This window comes from Neophocaena asiaeorientalis, unplaced genomic scaffold (genome assembly GCF_003031525.2).
Source record: "Neophocaena asiaeorientalis asiaeorientalis breed wild unplaced genomic scaffold, Neophocaena_asiaeorientalis_V1.1 scaffold417, whole genome shotgun sequence".
NCBI lineage: Eukaryota > Metazoa > Chordata > Mammalia > Artiodactyla > Phocoenidae > Neophocaena > Neophocaena asiaeorientalis.
This window is the reverse complement of record NW_020175387.1, coordinates 47,681-66,388: the sequence shown is the minus strand read 5'-3', so window position 1 is coordinate 66,388 and position 18,708 is coordinate 47,681.

Sequence of the window (18,708 nt, the reverse complement as noted above, 5' to 3'; positions counted from 1 at the left end):
AACCATGCATGTTACAGGCACAATCCTGGCAGCCTCCATTTTAGAAGACAGCACGGGACATGAGGAAAGCATTGTCACCTATACCTGATGTTCCTTCCTAGTCAGGTGAAGGCCTGTGGGCTTGAGGAAAGCTGGTCATTTAAGATGTTCTGACTTCTGCACTGCTTATGATTCTCTCCTTAGTTTGCACTCAGTGCATTGAGAAAAGAGCATCTGGAGTCACGATTTTCGTTAGAATTTTCCCTGAGTCACATCCAGGTTAATAAGATATGTGGGTGAATCCCCATTGATTATGTACATATTTAATGTATGTGGTCTGTTTTAGCCATGTTCAAAAATAAAGCTTTTTGGTACTGTTTCTAAATGTATTATGCCCTATGTTTTTTTCCCCCCTTCTCAAAATCTTCTCACTCTCCCACACTTAGATCTCTTAAACCAATTTCTCTGTCTCTACATGCCTTCCTTCTCATTCATAATTTTTTACACCAATCAAGCCAAAAGGCAGCATATCACAATGTGAGGAATATGGACTTTGAAATGAAAAACCATGGGTCTGAGTGCAGGCTCTGCTTGTGATTATTTTCATGACTGAGCAAATGACTATCTTTCTGAGCTTCACTTTATCTCTCAATTGGAGACTGTATTGCTTGGACCTCAGGTGAATGGCCTCACCGGAATAACCAGATCACAGGTGTCAGTGTGATTTGTAAGCTAAAAAAAATGCTGAGGTAGGGCTTCCCTGGTGGCGCGGTGGTTGAGAGTCCGCCTGCCGATTCGGGGGACGCGGGTTCGTGCCCCGGTCCGGGAAGATCCCACATGCCGCGGAGCGGCTGGGCCCGTGAGCCATGGCCGCTGGGCCTGCGCATCCGGAGCCTGTGCTCCGCAACGGGAGAGGCCACAGCAGTGAGAGGCCCACGTACCGCAAAAAAAAAAAAATGCTGAGGTAAAGGTTTACCAGCCTTCTTGAACTAAATGGGTGGCTCCAGGATATCTAAGAGGGAGGAAGGGTCTAGCCATGTCCTGGACAATCAGTGAGCCGAGTGATTTGTAGCTAGGTGTCCCTTGAAGCAAATTACTAATTAATCTGTGAGCATGTACATACGACACGCTGCTGCTCAGGTGACCCGTGACCATCCAAATCCATGGAGCAGGTCAGTGGCACTGATACTTATTTTTTGTAGCTTTACATTCGTCTATTCTTGGACCTCTTGACCCATGTCCCATGGATTTAATTGTATACTGCCATAATCCAAACCTATTGGAAACATGGCAATATTAGGGAATTCATTCATTCAACTTTAAATCGAATTTTAAAAAGCATTTTCTTATGCTCCTGGCACTTGTCCTTGTGCAAAGAAACAGGCAATAAACCCAACCAATCAGGAAACTATATAAATTGTTAGAAAGTGATCTGTGCTATGTGATACGAGTGTAATAAGGCAGGGGGAAGGCTAGGGAGTAAAGGGTTGACTGCCTTTCAATAGGATGGTGTGGAGGCCTGGAGAAGGTGCCTCAGGCCTCCAGCTATAGGAAGTGTGTATTTGTTTTCTTTTGCTGCTGTAACGTTACCCCAAACCTTGCAGCTCAAATCAGCACGTACTTACTGTCTCACGGTTTCTGTAGGTCAGAAGCCTTGGGTTGCCTTGGCTGGTTCCTTTGGTCTGGGTCTCACAGGGCTGAAATCAAGGTATAGGCAGACCTGGACTCTTATCTGTGGGCTCTGGAGGAGAATTTGCCTCCCAGCTCACTCAGGTCTTTGGCAGAGTTGGTTCCCTGTGGTTGTAAGATTGAAGTCGTCATTTCCTTGCTGGCTGTCAGCTGGAGTTCTTTCCCCTCCTAAAGGCCGCCTGCATTCCTGCAACAGCACACTGAGTCCTTCTCATGCTTTGAAATTCTCTGACAACATTCTGCTACAGTTCTTCTGCCTTTAGTGGGAGAAAATTCTTTGTTTTAAGGGTCCATGCGGTTAGATTGGTTTCTTATCCAGGATAATCTCCCTACCTTATGGTCTCTAACCTTAATTACATTGGCAAAACCCCCTTTTTGATATTCAGTGGAACATTTACAGGGTCTAGGGATAAGGATATGGACATCTTTGCGAGGACATTATACCCACCACAGAGTTCAAGGGCTCCAGCTGCTGCACAAAGGAAGGCCCATTCCTGGGACACATGGGATCCTCTGACAGCTGGCTTTGGCTTGAGGACTCTCTGAGGGCTTTTCAGAACCTTCCTTAGAGTGCACGACTTTCTAGGATGCTCTCACCCCAACTTTCTTTTCCTTTCCCTTTCTCTTGGGTCAGGCCTGAATCACAGGAATTTCTCCTAATACAATCCATGAACACTGAATCCCATCTTAGTGCCTGCCTCTTGGAACACCTGGACTCTGTGGTACCATCAGTGGAGACAGACAGGTGGTAGGATGGGCATCTGGGCTTGGCTCACCCCACCACCTAGCAGCAGATGGAGACGATGCTGTGCTGGTTGGTAAGAGGGACACCGATAGTCCTTGATACATGATAGCACCTCCATTCCTAAAGATTTCACTGGGGGTGATTTGAAGCCATGTCCTGATGGGAATGAGACTGCTGTGGCAGGTGTAGGCATTTGTAAAAAAAATCCGGGGAGCAGTGCCTGTAAAGACATCGGAATTAGTCAGTTACTGCTAAGTTGTATTCACACTTTACAGAAGAAAATAAACGGGGCTGTCAACAAGTGTGACAGTCTTACGGCTTATAAAGAGGTTTTTATGTCCTGTAGTAGCCGGGCAGACACAGGCTGAAGATCTGTTAGAGGTGCAGGGATGTTTGAATGCTCAGCCAATGCAGGTCTGCTTTGCAAAGTCAGGGGATCCTGAAACATGGGATGGGGACATCTTTATGGATGCCCCCGAGGATGTTGACTTTATCACACCTCTCTTCCCAGACCCTGTGGGCTTGCACAGGTAGCCCACTGTTTTCTAGTAAAATCTAGCCCTTCAGTTTTGCTGGAAGATGCTGCAAAATCCTCAACCCCGCAGACGGTATAGTCTCGGACACCTCCACCCCAACTTCCATCTCTTCTTTTTCTGGGATCAGACCTGCATCGCAATCTGTTGATTTTCGTAGCCTTCCCAAGATGTCTACCGGAAGTTCCCTGAGAGGGGTTTCCCCTAATAAAATCTTTGCACATCTAACCCCTTCTTGGTGTCTACTTCTTGAAGGATCCAGATAAACAGAGGTGGTTGAGGAAGGTCTCAGTGAGAAGGTGTTATCTGAGCCAAGACATGCAGGAGGTGGAGACAGCTAGCCATGTGGGAACTGGGGTGAAGAACTTCCCAGGTGAGGGAACAACAGTAGCAAAAGCCTTGGGAGAAGCCTTCCCTGCTGTGGTCAGGGAGGTAGGTAATTGGGTGCTTTTTACTCTGAGTGACCAGGAAAGAAATTGCAGGGTGTTGAACCAAGGAATGACATGATATAACTTAAGTTTTTTTAACCTTGTAAAACTTGAAGTATAGTTAATTTACAATGTTGTGTTAGTTTCAGGTGTACAGCAAAGTGATTCCGTTTTATATATATATATATATATATACATATATATATTCTTTTTCAAATTCTTTTCCATTATAGGTTATTACAAGATATTGAATATAGTTCCCTGTGCTATACAGTAAGACACTGTTATTGGTTTATTTTATATATAGTATTGTGAATATGTTAATCCCAAACTCCTAATTTATTATGATTCCAAACTCCCCCACCCCCCGCTATTCCCTTTGGTAACCATTGGTTTGTTTTCTATGTCCTTGAGTCTATTTATGTTTTGTAAATAAGTTCACTTATGTCATTTCTTTTAGATTCCACATGCAAGTGATATCATATGATATTTGTCTTTCTCTGTCTGACTTAATATGATCATCTCTAGGTCCATCTATGTTGCTGCAAATGGCATTATTTCATTCTTTTTTATGGCTAAGTAGTATTCCATTGTGTATGTATGTGCGTGTGTGTATATGTATATATATATATATATACACACCACATCTTCTTTATCCATTCAAGTGTCAATGGACACTTGGGTTGCTTGCATATCTTGACTATTGTAAATAGTGCTTCAATGAATATTGGGGTGCATGTATCCTTTCGAATTATGGTTTTCTCTGGATATATTCCCAGGAGTGAGATTGCTGGATCATATGGTAGTTCTATTTTTAGTTTTTTAAGGAACCTCCATACTGTTCTCCATAGTGGCTGCACCAGTTTACATTCCCACCAACAGTGTAGGAGGGTTCCTTAACTTCAGATTTAAAAGGCTCTTTCCTGCAGCTATTTGAGAAACAGATTGCAGGAGGCCAAAGGCAGAGCCGAAGTATCAGTTAGGAGACTATTGCAAGATCCGTGTCAGGATGACGAACTGACCAAGGGCGGAAGCAGTGGAAATGACCAGAATCTGGGTGTATTCTGAAGGGACAGACAACTGAATTTCTTGAAGGATTGGATGTGGGATTCGAGAGGAAAGATGGTGACTAGAATGCAGATGCTACTAATGGAAATGGAGAAGGGAGCAGTTGCTTAAGGAGGAGATCAGGAGTTTGGGACATGCTAAGTTTGAGACGTTTATACAGCATATACGTGGGAATGTCAAGTGGCGGCTGGATGTATGAGTCTGGTGTCCAGGGGAAAAGTCTGGGCTGGAGGCATACGTTTGGGAGTTGTTGTCAGTAAGATGATATTTAAAGCCAGGAAACTAAATGAGCTCCCCAAGGAGTCACTGTGGATAGCAAAAATATGTAGTTTTTGCTACACATACAAGCAAGTGAATTTGTATGACTCACACCTGAGTATCTATGTTCAAAAAGCACCGGAACACCTGGATGATTTTCTCTATAGTTGTATTCCTATGATGCAAATTCTCAACTTGTTCACCGTACATCTCTATTTAAGAACCAGTAGAATAATTTTATACCTCCAGCTTTCCTAACTGATTAACAAAATTGAGAACCAAAGACATCAGTGAGTAAAAAAGATTTTTTTCACAAATTATTTTACCTGTAGAACTGAACCCTAATGTTAGACCTGGAGGCTAATTTGCTTATTAGGTTCATGTCTGTCTATATTTCATGCCTGAATTACATTCATCAGGATTTTCCATTTTCTTCTATTTCTGCTGCACTAAAGACTAAAGTCTATTTTCTTTATTCTACATATTTAAAAATTGTGTTAACTATTTTGAATCAAATAGTTTTCACTGAATTCTCCCAGGGCAATTTTCCGCATATAATTCACAAAACAATGCAAAGGAAACTTTCTTATTTCCGTTTCTGGAGAGAAGACTTACCCGGTGAGTAACCTCAGCCTGTGCTGCAGGGGAGCCTCTGCGCATCGTGGCTAAGGGGGCACTTCAGAGTTCCAGCTTGCTCGAGTTCTCTTACTTCCTTCAAAATACAGTAGATGACATCTTCGTGCAGGATCTTTATAGACGCATGAATATCTGGGGCTAGAAGGAATCACTGTGATCACTGACTCTCCCTCATTTTATAAATCGGTGTATCAAACATTAAGCTACTTTCAAGTCTTGGCAGTTCTTGCTTTCTGTCTTCTTTCTTCCTACCTTAGGTTCCTAGGGCTGCTGCAATAAATTCCCACAAGCTTGGTGGCTTCACACAACAAGAATTCCTTTTCTCACTGTTCCAGAGGTTAGCAGTCTGAAATCAAGGGGTTAACAGGGCCACACTCCCTCCGAAGTCTCTAGAGCACAATCCTTCTCTGCCTCTTCCAGCTTCGGGCGACCCCAGGTGTTCCTTGGCTTGTGACAGTGTAACTCCAGCCTCTTCTGTCTTCACGTCGCCTCTTCCCTCAGTGTGTCTGTGTCTCAAGTCTCCCTCTCTTTTCTCTTATAAAGAAAGACACCGGTCATTGAATTTAGGGTGGACTTAAGTCTGGATCCTGAGATTATTAACTTAGTTACCTAATTACATCTGCAAAGAACCTATTTCCAAATAAGGTCATATTCACAGATACCAGGGGTTGGAATTTGGACATGTCTTTTGGGGGCATAATATTCAATCCGTTACACTTTCCTTCCTTCTTTCCTTTCCTTCTTTCTTCTGCTTGATTCACTCCTCACACCAGGTAGTTCCTTTTATCCTTTCATGCATCACTTCAATTCCAAGCTATCACTGACTCTTCAAGGAGATCATAATCTTTCTTTTAAAAAAAAGGGCTTAGGGCTTCCCTGGTGGCGCAGTGGTTGAGAGTCCGCCTGCCGATGCAGGGGACACGGGTTCGTGTCCCGGTCCGGGAGGATCCCACATGCCGCGGAGCAGCTGGGCCCGTGAGCCATGGCCACTGGGTCTGCACATCCGGAGCCTGTGCTCCGCAACGGGAGAGGCCACAACAGTGAAAGGCCCAAGTACCTCACAAAAATAATAATAATAAAAAATTTAAAAAGGGCTTAGAACACAAGGGTTAGCTGGAAAAACTACAGTCCCACCTTTCGAGGTTGGCCCAAAGTAGCCATGGTTATATTCCATTATCTCCTTTTTCTATCACCCACTCTGTAACTTCTTCATTTTTCACTCCATCGGCCATCTGGTCTAGTTTACTCACCTGGTGGAAGAACACAGACCTTAATCCCTGAGGGCTCTGAGCCTTTGGTTATCTTCTCTTTACCAGCTGTGGTTGTGGGAGTTGCCTGGTTACTGTTACAATGCATATAGAAGCAACTGGAGATGTTTTGGTGAATCTGGCATGTTTCGGGTATACTCCTCCCTGGCTCCACTACATGGTCTACCAGCATGAGAATCTCAAAGTGGATGGTTGTAATCCAGCTTTACGTTCAGGGGAACTGTCACTTGTGTCCCCTGATGGAAGTGTGCCCCACCTCCCTTGGAACTAGGGCCTCAGTGTCAGTCAGCTATTTTTTAAAAATTAATTAATTTATTTATTTTTGGCTGCGCTGGGTCTTTGTTGCTGCACACGGGCTTTCTCTAGTTGTTGAGAGCGGGGGCTACTCTTCGTTGCCGTGCGTGGGCTTCTCATTGCGGTGGCTTCTCTTGATGTGGAGCACGGGTTCTAGGCGTGCAGGCTCAGTAGTTGTGGCGCATGGGCTCTAGAGCGTAGGCTCAGTAGTTCTGGCGCACGGGCTTAGTTGCTCCACGGCATGTGGGATCTTCCCGGACCAGGGCTCAAACCCGTGTCCCGTGCGTTGGCAGGCGGATTCTTAACCACTGCGCCACCAGGGAAGCCCCAGTCAGCTATGATTGTAGAAGACACCACTTCAAACCTCAGTAGTCTCCAATCATAAACACGTATTATACGCACAGATCTATTGGAAAAGCTCTGCTTTAAGCTGCAGGTCTGTTGGTTGGCTGGATTGGTTCTGCTCTGTGTTGTCTCTTCTTCTGGGAACTGCAGGCCAGCTGGGTATGTTCTTCTCATGGTGATGGCAGAAGCACAAGAAGACAAAGCCAAGTGCACTAGCACATATCGAGCCATTGCATGTGCCATCTTCACTGCCATCCTACAGCTAAAGAGAGTCCTTTGATCCTAAAGTCAAAGTGTGCGAGATATATTCTAAGGGGCCAAGCATATTACACTGCCAAGTCCAACAACAATAGAGCAGAGAAGTATACCCTTCCCATGGAGTGTTGGGGGACTGGAAGCAGTGACTGTTTACTGCACAATACTCTAATTTATACAACCTTCAGTGGAAATGAGAAACACAGCTTTTGGAAGTGGGACACTGAGAATGATGGCGAGATGTACCATCCTACTTCCACATAATACATCATCCTTTGCTTCAGTGCATCCTCCTGAAAAACTGCCCATCAACCCTACAGGTTGTGATCCTAGGTTGGTGCATTAGCTGAGCCTTTCACAGGCCATCCCAGGGATCTGTCAGATAGAGTGCTTCTGAATGGTGATACGGTGAATGGGAGAAACAGTGGATCTCAGGGTCACGTGCCGTTCAGGGTACCCCCTTCCACATAAAATGGGTTCTTTGGTCTGAGCCTGTGTTGTGAGAGATCCTGCATCAGGAACCAAGCTTTCTTAGAGCCGTCATTATACTGCAGGCAGAAGCACTGTGGCCAGAAAGCAAACTGCTCTCTGGACTAGGTATGAATTATATATGTAAACCCTAGGATCACAGAGACCTGCAGCAATTAATTTGCCATCAGGTGTTCTCCTGGAGATGAGGTACCATACGAAGGGCTAAGACTTGGTCTCTGCTGCGGATAGGTCAGGCTTCAACAGCAGTACTGGTGAGAGAGAGCTCACGCTTTGGGTCCATGAATAGCTTTCAACTCTAACATCAGGGGTGCTCTGTTCACAGGCCTCTTGTACACTGGGGTGGCCAAAGATGACCACAGACTTAGTGGCTTAAAGCAATACAAGCTTATTATCTTAGAGTTTTGTAGGTTAGGAGTCCAACAGAGGTCTCACGGGGCTAAAATCAAGGTGTCAGCAGGGCTGCATTCCTTTCTAGGGATGCTCTAGGGGAGAACCTGTTTCCTTGCCTTTTCCAGCTGCTAGAGGCTGCCTGTATTCCTTGGATCATGGATCCTTCCTCCATATTCAAAGCCAACAACATTGCATCTCTATGACTGTTCTTCTATAGTCACCTGTCTCTCTGAGCATAGTTAGGAAAGATTATCTGCATATAAAGCCTGTGATTAGGACTTCCCTGGTGGCTCAGTGGTTAAGAATCCACCTGCCAATGCAGGGGACACGGGTTCGAGCCTCGTCCAGGAAGATCCCACATGCCACGGAGCAACCAAGCCTGTGCGCCACAACTACTGAGCCTGCCTGCCACAACTACTGAAGCCCGCGTGCCTAGAGCCCGTGCTCCGCAACAAGAGAAGCCACTGCAATGAGAAGCCTGCGCACTGCAACAAAGAGTAACCCCCACTCAGCACAACTGGAGAAAGCCCACACGCAACAACGAAGATCCAACACAACCAAAAATAAATAAATAAAATTAATTTATTAAAAAAAATTTTTTTTAAAGCCTGTGTTTAGCTTAGGCGCACCTGGAATATCCAGGATAATCTCCCTATCTCAAGGTCCTTAACCTCAATTACATTGGCAAGGTGTCTTGTGCCATATAGGGCAATATATTAATGTGATCTGGGGATTAGTATGTGGACATCTTCTGCCTACCACAGAGAGAAAGTCCAATCAACGATAGAAAGGCCAATCAATGGTGCCTTGATGAGTGTATTAACCTTGTGGAATGCAGTCTTGCTGGTCCTCTGAGGAGCTGTGCAGAATACATCTCAGAATCGTTGCACTTCAGGACGGAAAGACTGAGGCATTCCACCACCTCCTGTCCCCCATGGGTTAAGGGTTGAGATCGGAGACGTTAACACCTCCCCATTTTGGGGTGGTTCCTGTGCATCATAGGCGAGTGATCTCCACAGCTTATAAATAGTGAAGTAGAGAGATATAGCAGAGTGCATACAACTCAGTGTTCAACAATCCTTGGCTAAAATCAGGTGGTCAAGGATGTGACGTGGTACCTCACAAGTGTGCCTCGATCTGTTTAACATGCTTGACTATGGCCCTTTATTAGAGGACACGTTAATTAAGAAACTTAGAGCTGTGCATTAAGGAACTGATTGTATTATATATAAACAAAGTAAATATCTAAAGGGAGGTGCTAGGAATAAGGTCAAAAAAAATAGGAAGACAGACTTTATTTCTACTTGGAAATGGCAATCCTCGGATTTTTACATAACACCACAGAAAAGAATGAATATTTTGCTTGAATTCCTTTCCCTCATTTCCTGGTCCGTGTCCTTCAAGACTCAGCTAAGACATCACTTCTCCTGGGTGGTTTTGTGGGTGTGGCCAGAGAGAAACAACATCTCTGTGCCCTAGTAGGACCCTGGGAGCTTTCTATTTTAGCGTTACCATAGTGTTTTGTAACTGCTTGTCTAAACCTGACAAGTCTTTGAGGACAAGAATTTTGTTCTAGTCATTTTTTGTTTGTTTCCAGGGCTTGGAATACGTGTGAGTGTATATTATATTACATTATATTATATTACATTATATTTTAAGGTTTACTTTATCTTTGTAGATTTTTAATTCATGCGTCCTCTATCTTTTTTTTTCCCCAATGAGGTGTTGGTATTTTTCTTGTTGATCTGTGAGAGCTCTTTATGTATGGGGATATTAAATCCCTTGCAGCAACCCCTCTCTTTAGGCATGACTAAAATGAAGGGTAGAGGATAAGCATCTCTCCTAGGAGAGCCAGTGAGAGTGAGCAGAAGTGTTTTCTCTGCTGACATAACTCTCACTGTCACCAAAGAGGGAAAGAGTCATTCCAGATTCAACAAATTTGAGAAATCCAGCATATACATTTTTCTAAAGAGTCATCATATTCATTAGTGCACTGAAGACCCTGAGAAGTCCTGCAGTTAAGAAACATGTTTCTCTGATTAATCTGGTGTGAAACACTCTTTCTCTCTCTTTTTCTTACTTCACAGAATGTTAACGTTGTACTCAAGACTATTTGGGAAGAGCAATTCTGTTTTAATCACCGAATGCAACAGAATACTTAGTGAGCTAGTTCAACTTCTCCCAGCTGGTTGATAGCACAGCTGGGGCTAAAACAAAGTCTCTTGACTTTTATTCCTGTGGTTTTTTTTTTTTTTTTCCACTGTAAGAGGCAGCAATTGTCACTTAATGATAATTACTGGTGACAGGAGTTGGAATGCCTCTGCTGTTAAGGGAAGGAGATTAAAGAGAAAAAAGCATCATCAACACTTTATGGAAAACTTTTTTTTTTGGCTGTGCCATGAGGCATGCAGGATCTTAGTTCCCCAACCAGGGATCAAACCCATGCACCCTACACTGGGAGCACAGAGTCCTTTTTTTTTTGCCCCTCGCAGAGTCTTAACCACTGGACCACCGGGGAAGTCCTTGAAAAACGTTTTAAAGAGATCATTCATATAGCATATAAAAAAATCTAGGAATAAAGAAAAATATTTTTATTTGTAAGTTTAACATTAATTAAAATGCATGTTATTTGAAGTACTGTCAATTGATGGTATATTAGAAAATCTGTGCTATATGGTGCATTGTGTCTGCTTATGTCCATTTAATGGGACTTTAATAAGTCTTCATAAGGGTGACTTTAATGACTTATTTGAAGAAAAGAAAGAAAATTTGAGGGAAATTTGGGTGATGGGAGTCTAAACCAAACATAAAACCAGGATTAGAGGTCTGTTGGAAAGAAAATTTCTATTCCCTGTGAGCTATAGACACAAACAAAATGGAACCAAAGACCCAAATGAAGTCTTCCTGCTGCTTAGAAAACTGAACCTTTACCTATTTGAAGAAAATTAGAGGAGAAAGTTACCATTCATTGAGCATACATTTTTATCAGATATCATAAGGTGTTATTTTACCTAATCCTTATAATACTTGTGAATGAGAAACAGTATTGTCACCCCCTTTCTACAGACAGGAAATTGAGGCATAGAGAGGTCAAGTAACTTTCTCTAGGAAGTATAATTAGGAACAATACGAGAGCCATTGGATCTCAAAGTTCAGGTTCTCTCGTCATTCCATATTACATAAAAGTCTTAACTCTCAAAGAAAAGTGCTGAAACAAAGACCTTACTTCTAAGCAGTTAGAGAACGTACAGGACATGTGGTCTAAGGACATCGGTCCAAAGGTCTCATTCTGGGTCTTCAGTGGAGGTGTCTGATGGTGCCCAGGAGGCTGCAAAGTCTGCACCTTGAGGGTGAAGCTGTAGCTCCTCTGGAATGCAAAGGCTGAGCCTGGATAACAACCTGCAAGGAAGTAAACAGAAACAGACACAAATGTACAACAACAACAAAAAAAGAACTAGCCAGCAGAAGAGAGAAAACAATGAAAACTAGAGACAGAGCTGTTTAATTTTTTCATCTCAATCTTTCTTGGTAAGCAGAGCAGAAAGCTGTCAGAAAACATCAGTTATTGAAAAGGAAATTTTAAAAAATGAGTATTGTTACTTGTGTACAAGATAATCAAATGGCCTTCTCAGCAAACCCATAAGTTTTCCTTCAGGAATGGCTCAGCAAGCCAGTGTGAACGGTGACTACACTCTGAAACAGACTAAGGCAGACACCTTAATAAATACGCACTGTATCTCTTTGTGTTTTCAAAAAAATAAGAGAGGATCAGCGTTATGCTGAATGCTTTCATTAAATGCAATTTTAATCTCTGCGTGTGGAGTATTTGGATAACAATGAAGGAATATTCTATTTCCTGAAACGGTCTTCCTCTTTCCACCCATACAGATGACAGGCTAGCACGTGGTGCTCAGTACTTCGTCCCCATCCTCCACTGTCCTTCAGTGACCTCCATGCTTCACGCTCACTCAGCCATCTTAGTTGCATCTTAGCCTTTGCCCTTTGATCCATTTCTTACATATCAGACTCTGAATCATCACTTCTGGTCCATCCTGTCTCCCACTTCTCTGTCCCTATTGTATCTACTCAACCTTTCCTAATTATTGCAGACTGTCACTCCATTCCAGCTTCACTTGCCTCCCTCCTCAGCCAATTTCACGGTTAGATGGAGCTGAACTGCACTCACTACCACCCTAGATCCTTCAAACTTTAACTTTCCTTCCCTCTTCCTCCAGCCTTTCCTTCTTCCCTCTCTTAGATTCTTGGTCTGCCTGCCCCCACAGCAGCCTGTGTAACTCCCATTGCCTGCTTTCTTTTCTGTTCTTTAGGCTTCTAATTTCTGCAGAACAGAGACCACAAAACCATACTGATTAGGTACCCTGTTTGATGTTACCTAGGCAGCACTGATTTTTATATAGTAATATAAAATTATTACTTAATTAAATGTATAATCTCTCTCCCTGAGATGGTTTTCCTAAGAAACCATTCACGTATGTCCCCTCCTTGTGGTGACTACTGTCCTGCGCACTCAGACGGTGAAAACTAGCATTGCAGACCAAACTCTACACCCTCAGCCAGTGAGTCTCAGTTCTTCACCCTGTAAACTCTCTCAACTGATGTGTGCTGTCTGCACAGCCCTCAGCTGAGTGTATTTATATAAAATGTCCTAGGTACTCCAGCTTGGCCTCCCTTTCAGCCATTATTTGTTGCTTCACTGAACCATTTCTACACATGATGGCTGACAAAGGGTGTACCGTCGATAGTGAAACTCCTACAAATGAGCAAAGAGGAAGGATCTTGCAGTTTTCTTAAAGAGTAAGTTTTAGGTTTTTTGAGGTACAAGAAAACTGTATAAGTAGATTATCTTTGATTTCAAATAACAGAAAATTCTCACTCCAAGCGGTTTAAGTAATAAAGAAAAACATATGACCTCACCTAATTGGAGGATAGTTTCCAGGGTTGATACAGTGGCTCAATATCATAAAGGACCTCTTTTTGCATCTTTTTCTCTGCCTCCTCTGTATGTTAGCTTTGCTCTCAGGCTGTCTTGCTTCATGACTATAAGATGGCAGCAGCGGTTGCAGAGATAATCAAGGGACAGCAATGCTCAGAGACAGAAAGGGACCGCCTTTCTCAGGGCCTCCCAGCAGTGATCAAAGCTTTCCCTAGAACCCCCAGTGGAATCACCATCACTTGGCGTGGCTACCATGACTGGCTATCAATTACAATTTACCTTTGGAGTTGGAGACGAGGAAAAGGTTGGACACCTAAGCAACTCCAAGGGTAAATCTTAATTGGCTCTAAGCAATTTGCCCGTGAGAGTCATGATCTATTATTTCTGGTTCCAGTGTGTCAGGGTCCTAGTTCTAGTGACTCTTCTTGCTACTTCTGTGCCCTTCATTGGTACACAGGAATCAATTTTGCTGCCACAAGACCCATGAGGCCTGAAAATACATTATGTGGCTTTCTGAGATCCTATCTGCCTGCGGCTCTCAGACCCACAGTGCCATCATCCTAGTTTTGCTGTATCCTGCGTGGCCCTGTCTGCTGAGATACACCATATGGCCATTTCTCTCCCATTGTTCTACTCCTTTCCCGAGGGAGATGCTCTGATCTTCTCTACTCTCAGATCCTACAAATCTACCTGGACATTGTGTTATCACTTCCCACCCCACACCCTTTCCTCTTCTCTCCCAGAGCCCAGTCCAAATGGCAGAGGTTAACCAGTGGCTAAACTCCTTTTCCTCTGATTTCCTTCCTGCTCCCACCCCTCCTACTTTGAGAATCTGTACAATATTGTTGGTGAGAAAGCATGCTCTGATTTATCATGATTTTATTTGCACCAAATTCTTTCTGTACCTAGTCTTATGAAACTCAAAGAGCACATACGTGTATAGGAGAGGAAGCACTTAAGACTGACTGGCAGAATCTTAGAAAGCTTTATGGAGAAAGTTTTTGAAAGAAGAGTTAAGGATGAGTAGGAATTTTCAGGGATATTGAGGTAGGAAGTCAGGGTATGGAGATAGTATGTCCAGGGAGAGGGTCCTTCATGGGTGGGCATAGAGCTGCATGAGAACATGAGGTGTTCTGCAACTAGCACTGGTGGGAGACGATGCCAAGCAGATAGGCAGAGGATTTGGCAGCGAGACATCGGTAAGGCATTTTCATCTTATCTTTTGGTGTGATAAGGAGCCACTGAAACACTTAGAACTAGGACCATGACATGGTCCAAACTGTACACTATAAAAAGTTCTCTGGCAGCAAACTGAAGGGATGACTAGGGGTGGGTAAAATCTGAAGCAGAAAGACCATAGGGCAGTTCTTGTTGTTCTCCTATAAGGGAAAACTGACGAGGGCCCACCGTATGTTAGTAGTAGGAAAATGGTGGTAGTGGAGTTGATATAAAAGGAAGAACTGATAGAAATTGATGATTCATTCAATAGTGAAGGGAAAAGACAAATTTAGGTTAACTCCCAAGTCTCTGGCTTCAGTAAATGGATGATGGTGGTGCCATTACATGAGATATTGAATGTAAGTCATAGGTATGCTTCTGGGGAAGATAAATCCCTTATTGTACATGTTGAGTTGGAGAGCATTCCAAGTGGAGAAGACATTGACATTGGACATATGGATCTGAGACAGGCAAATCATTTGAGTCAGCTATTAATTTGGAAGTCATAAACAGCAAGGTTATAATTAAAGAGCATGCATAAGATTGTCCAGGGAGAACATATAGGGTGAGGAAAGGAGGGGCGAAGTGAGGAAGTAGGAGAAGAGAGGGGGCCTTGAGAATACTTACACGAAGGATGAGAAGCCTACAGAGGGAGGATACTAGTGGCAACCAAGGAGATGACCCGGAGAGAAAGTCTACATGAAAAGTGAGACTAGAACCAGATTTGAATGGGTTCAGAAGTGAATTATTGCTATGTGTTCAAGTTCACCAATCTTTCCTTCTGAAATGTCTAATTTTCTTTTTATCCCATCCAATGTATTTTTTAAAAAATCTCTACATCGCATTGCTTCATCCCTAAGAATCTAATTTGTATGTTTTGTATTAGAAAAAGAGGGCTCACCTTGAGTAAAAGAAGAAAATCTCCAGGGACCCTAAATTTATATGTCTATATTTGCCATCTCATTATTATTTCCTTTCTGATGAGACTAAAGTGCTAATTTGGCAGGGAAAATTATTTTCTCACCTTGGTTATCAAACAACTTTGTGAATCTGAATTCTGTCATTTTCAACGTGTTTCAGAAATGGAAAAATCTTTTATGAGTTTTGAAAAATATTTTCAGATATAGAAGAAAACTTGAAATAACTTTCATTGCTCATTTACATATCAGGTAATCCTTAATGAATCACTTGATTATAATTAGATTTTAGCAATAAAGTAAGTTAAAGTGAGAAATACAGTGTACTTTCACTTTGATTTTACTTTTTTTTTAAATTAAATTAAATTAAACTTAATTTAATTTTTTTGCCTCGTGGCATGTGAGATCCTAGTTTCCCGACCAGGGATTGAACCCGCACCCTCTGCAGTGAGTGAGCACAGAGTCTTAACTGCTGGACCGCAAGGGAAGTCCCTGATTTCACTTTCTTAAAAATAAAATACTCACACTAACATGTCCTATCTTTCCTGTTCTGCCAGGCAAAACAGAAATAAAATCATGCTGTCTGTGTATAAGGTAAAAAATTAACTGTTGTGACACTTCTGTTTATTTGTATTCCTCTCATTTTCTACATTTTATAAAACTCAAGAATACTAATTGAAGTTACTATACACTTGGGGAACTAAAAAGAGGAAGAGATCCTTCAATATAAATATTTGATCTAAAAGAATGAGAACAGGGCTTCCCTGGTGGCGCAGTGGTTGAGAGTCCGCCTGCTGATGCAGGGGACATGGGTTCGTGCCCCGGTCTGGGAGGATCCCACATGCCTCGGAGCGGCTGGGCCCGTGAGCCATGGCCGCTGAGCCTGCGCGTCTGGAGCCTGTGCTCCGCAACGGGAGAGGCCACAACAGTGAGAGGCCCGCGTACAGCAAAAAAAAAAAAAAAAAAAAAAAAAAAAGAATGAGAACAAGCTAGGATAGTATAGCACATGGCTCAAGTAAGTTTTATAATGAAGAAAAGAAACCGAACTAACGAGCCATAGAGTAGTTGTAACATTTAAAAATGTACAAAATATGAATAATAAGCAGAGAACCATAAAACGTTTGAATGTTTTAAAGATAACTTCTTTAGTGATAGCTATATGATTTGTAGTGTTCTCTGTGATGTGGACACAATCACTATTAATGTAGACAACGATGTGTTTTTAAAATCTCCAAGTAATTACCCTCAAAAACCTGCATTCTATAAATATTCCTGCCTCATGCATTTTGTCATACTGTGTAGCACTGAAATAATAGAGAGAAGTGACATTTACTATAAAAAAAGAAGCATATCTCTGTGTGTGTTACAACATATATGGCTATCATAAAGTTCCAAGCACAGACAGAAACATCTCTGTGACGTGTACCTATTTATTCCAGAAAAGGCCATTTGGGAGTTTTTAATTAACCTAAGAACTTACCTAAATGTGTCAAGATTATTACAGGCTGCATGGGAGATGATTATACTGCCGATAATTTGCACCACAAATATTTGCATTCAATCTACTAACAAATTTACCAACCCTTGAAATATTCATGAAAGGACACCAGTCTGTAATTGGGCATCATTTTTTATACAGAGAGAAGAGAGGTGAAATTAGTGCTTCTCATCACATGTAGGATGTCTTTCAAGTGTTTTTAGAAAATGAGGTTAAAAATTCAGTGTGATAAGAAACAAAAATAATATCAAAAGAATCAACATAATAAAAAGTTTTTTATTTGAAAATAAAATAGATAAACCTATAATGATATGAAGGAAGGCAAGTAATATTAGAAATGACAAAGCATACGTAGCTATGGATCTAGCAGAGTTTTAAAAAACAACTGAACAACATTAAAAACAATGTTATTCCAATAATTTTGAAAAGCTAGATGAAATTCATATATTTCTAGAAAAATGTGACTTACCTAAAGGACTTCAAGAAGAAACAGAATCTGAAAATACACACAACTACCAAAGAAACTGAATTAATAGTTAAAATTCCTCTAACAAAGGAAACACGAGGTTCAGATGCTTTTAAGGATAAGCACCACCATACATTCAAGAAAAAGATCATTTCAATTGTTTATAAGGTTTTCTAAAACACAGGAAAAAGGAAACACTCCCTGTGGTAGATTGTAGTATTGTTCCTTACTTTCCCTTCTCGCCCTAGAATAAGATAATACATCCCCATTCTCTTCATGTGGCTTTCCCATTGACTTTGGGCTTGTCTGTGTGAAGATTATTCCCAGGGAGTGCCTGCTCTTTAACCTGGGTCCTGGAATGAGAAAACATGTAGAATCCAGCTGGGCACAGCCTAGCCCAGTATTGCTGAAGCTGATCTGCAGACCAGTGAACAAGAAGTAAAATTTGACATTTAAGCCATTTGAATTTAGGGTTTATTTGTTACCAAAACATAAACTGACTAATATACTTTCCTACTCATTCTATGGGCTAGTGTAACACAAACCTGGGAAGAACAGTAGAATAAAAAAAATATATAGTAAAATTTCATTCATGAGTATAGATGCAAAAATCCTAAGTAAAAAATAGAAAAATCCAGTGATGTTTAAAAATGATTGTACAACATAACTAAGTTAGATTATGTACAACATAACTAAATTAGTTTATGTACAACATAACTAAATTTATGTACTAAGTTTATGTACAACATAACTAAGTTAGTTTATTCCAGCGAATCAAGGGTGGCTTAATATTAGACAATCTACAAATATCATTCATTTTATTAACAGACTAAAGGAGAAAGATGATACGAGATCTCAATATATACAGAACAAACATTTAATAAAATTTTATAACATTATTTAAATGCATTTTAAAAAAGACTTTAATAAATGGCATGTTAGGTTGTGTTCACGGATATGAAGATTCTAAATCATAAAGGTCCTCCCAAATCTATAGGTCCAACGTAATGAAAATCCAAACAGGGATTCTTTGGGGAAATTTTCAAGAAGATTCTAAATTTTATACAGAAGAGCCAAGACTGCTTAAGAAAAAGTATGAGATGGGAGGTCTTGCTTTACCAGTTATCAAGACTTAATACAAAGTTACAGTGATTAAGAAACTGTCTAGTGTCGAGTAGAAAAAGAATGTTTGATCAACAGAACAAAATAGAGATATATAGGAGCATATATTTAAACTCGATTTATAAGATAAGAGACATTGTAGACCTGTGGCAA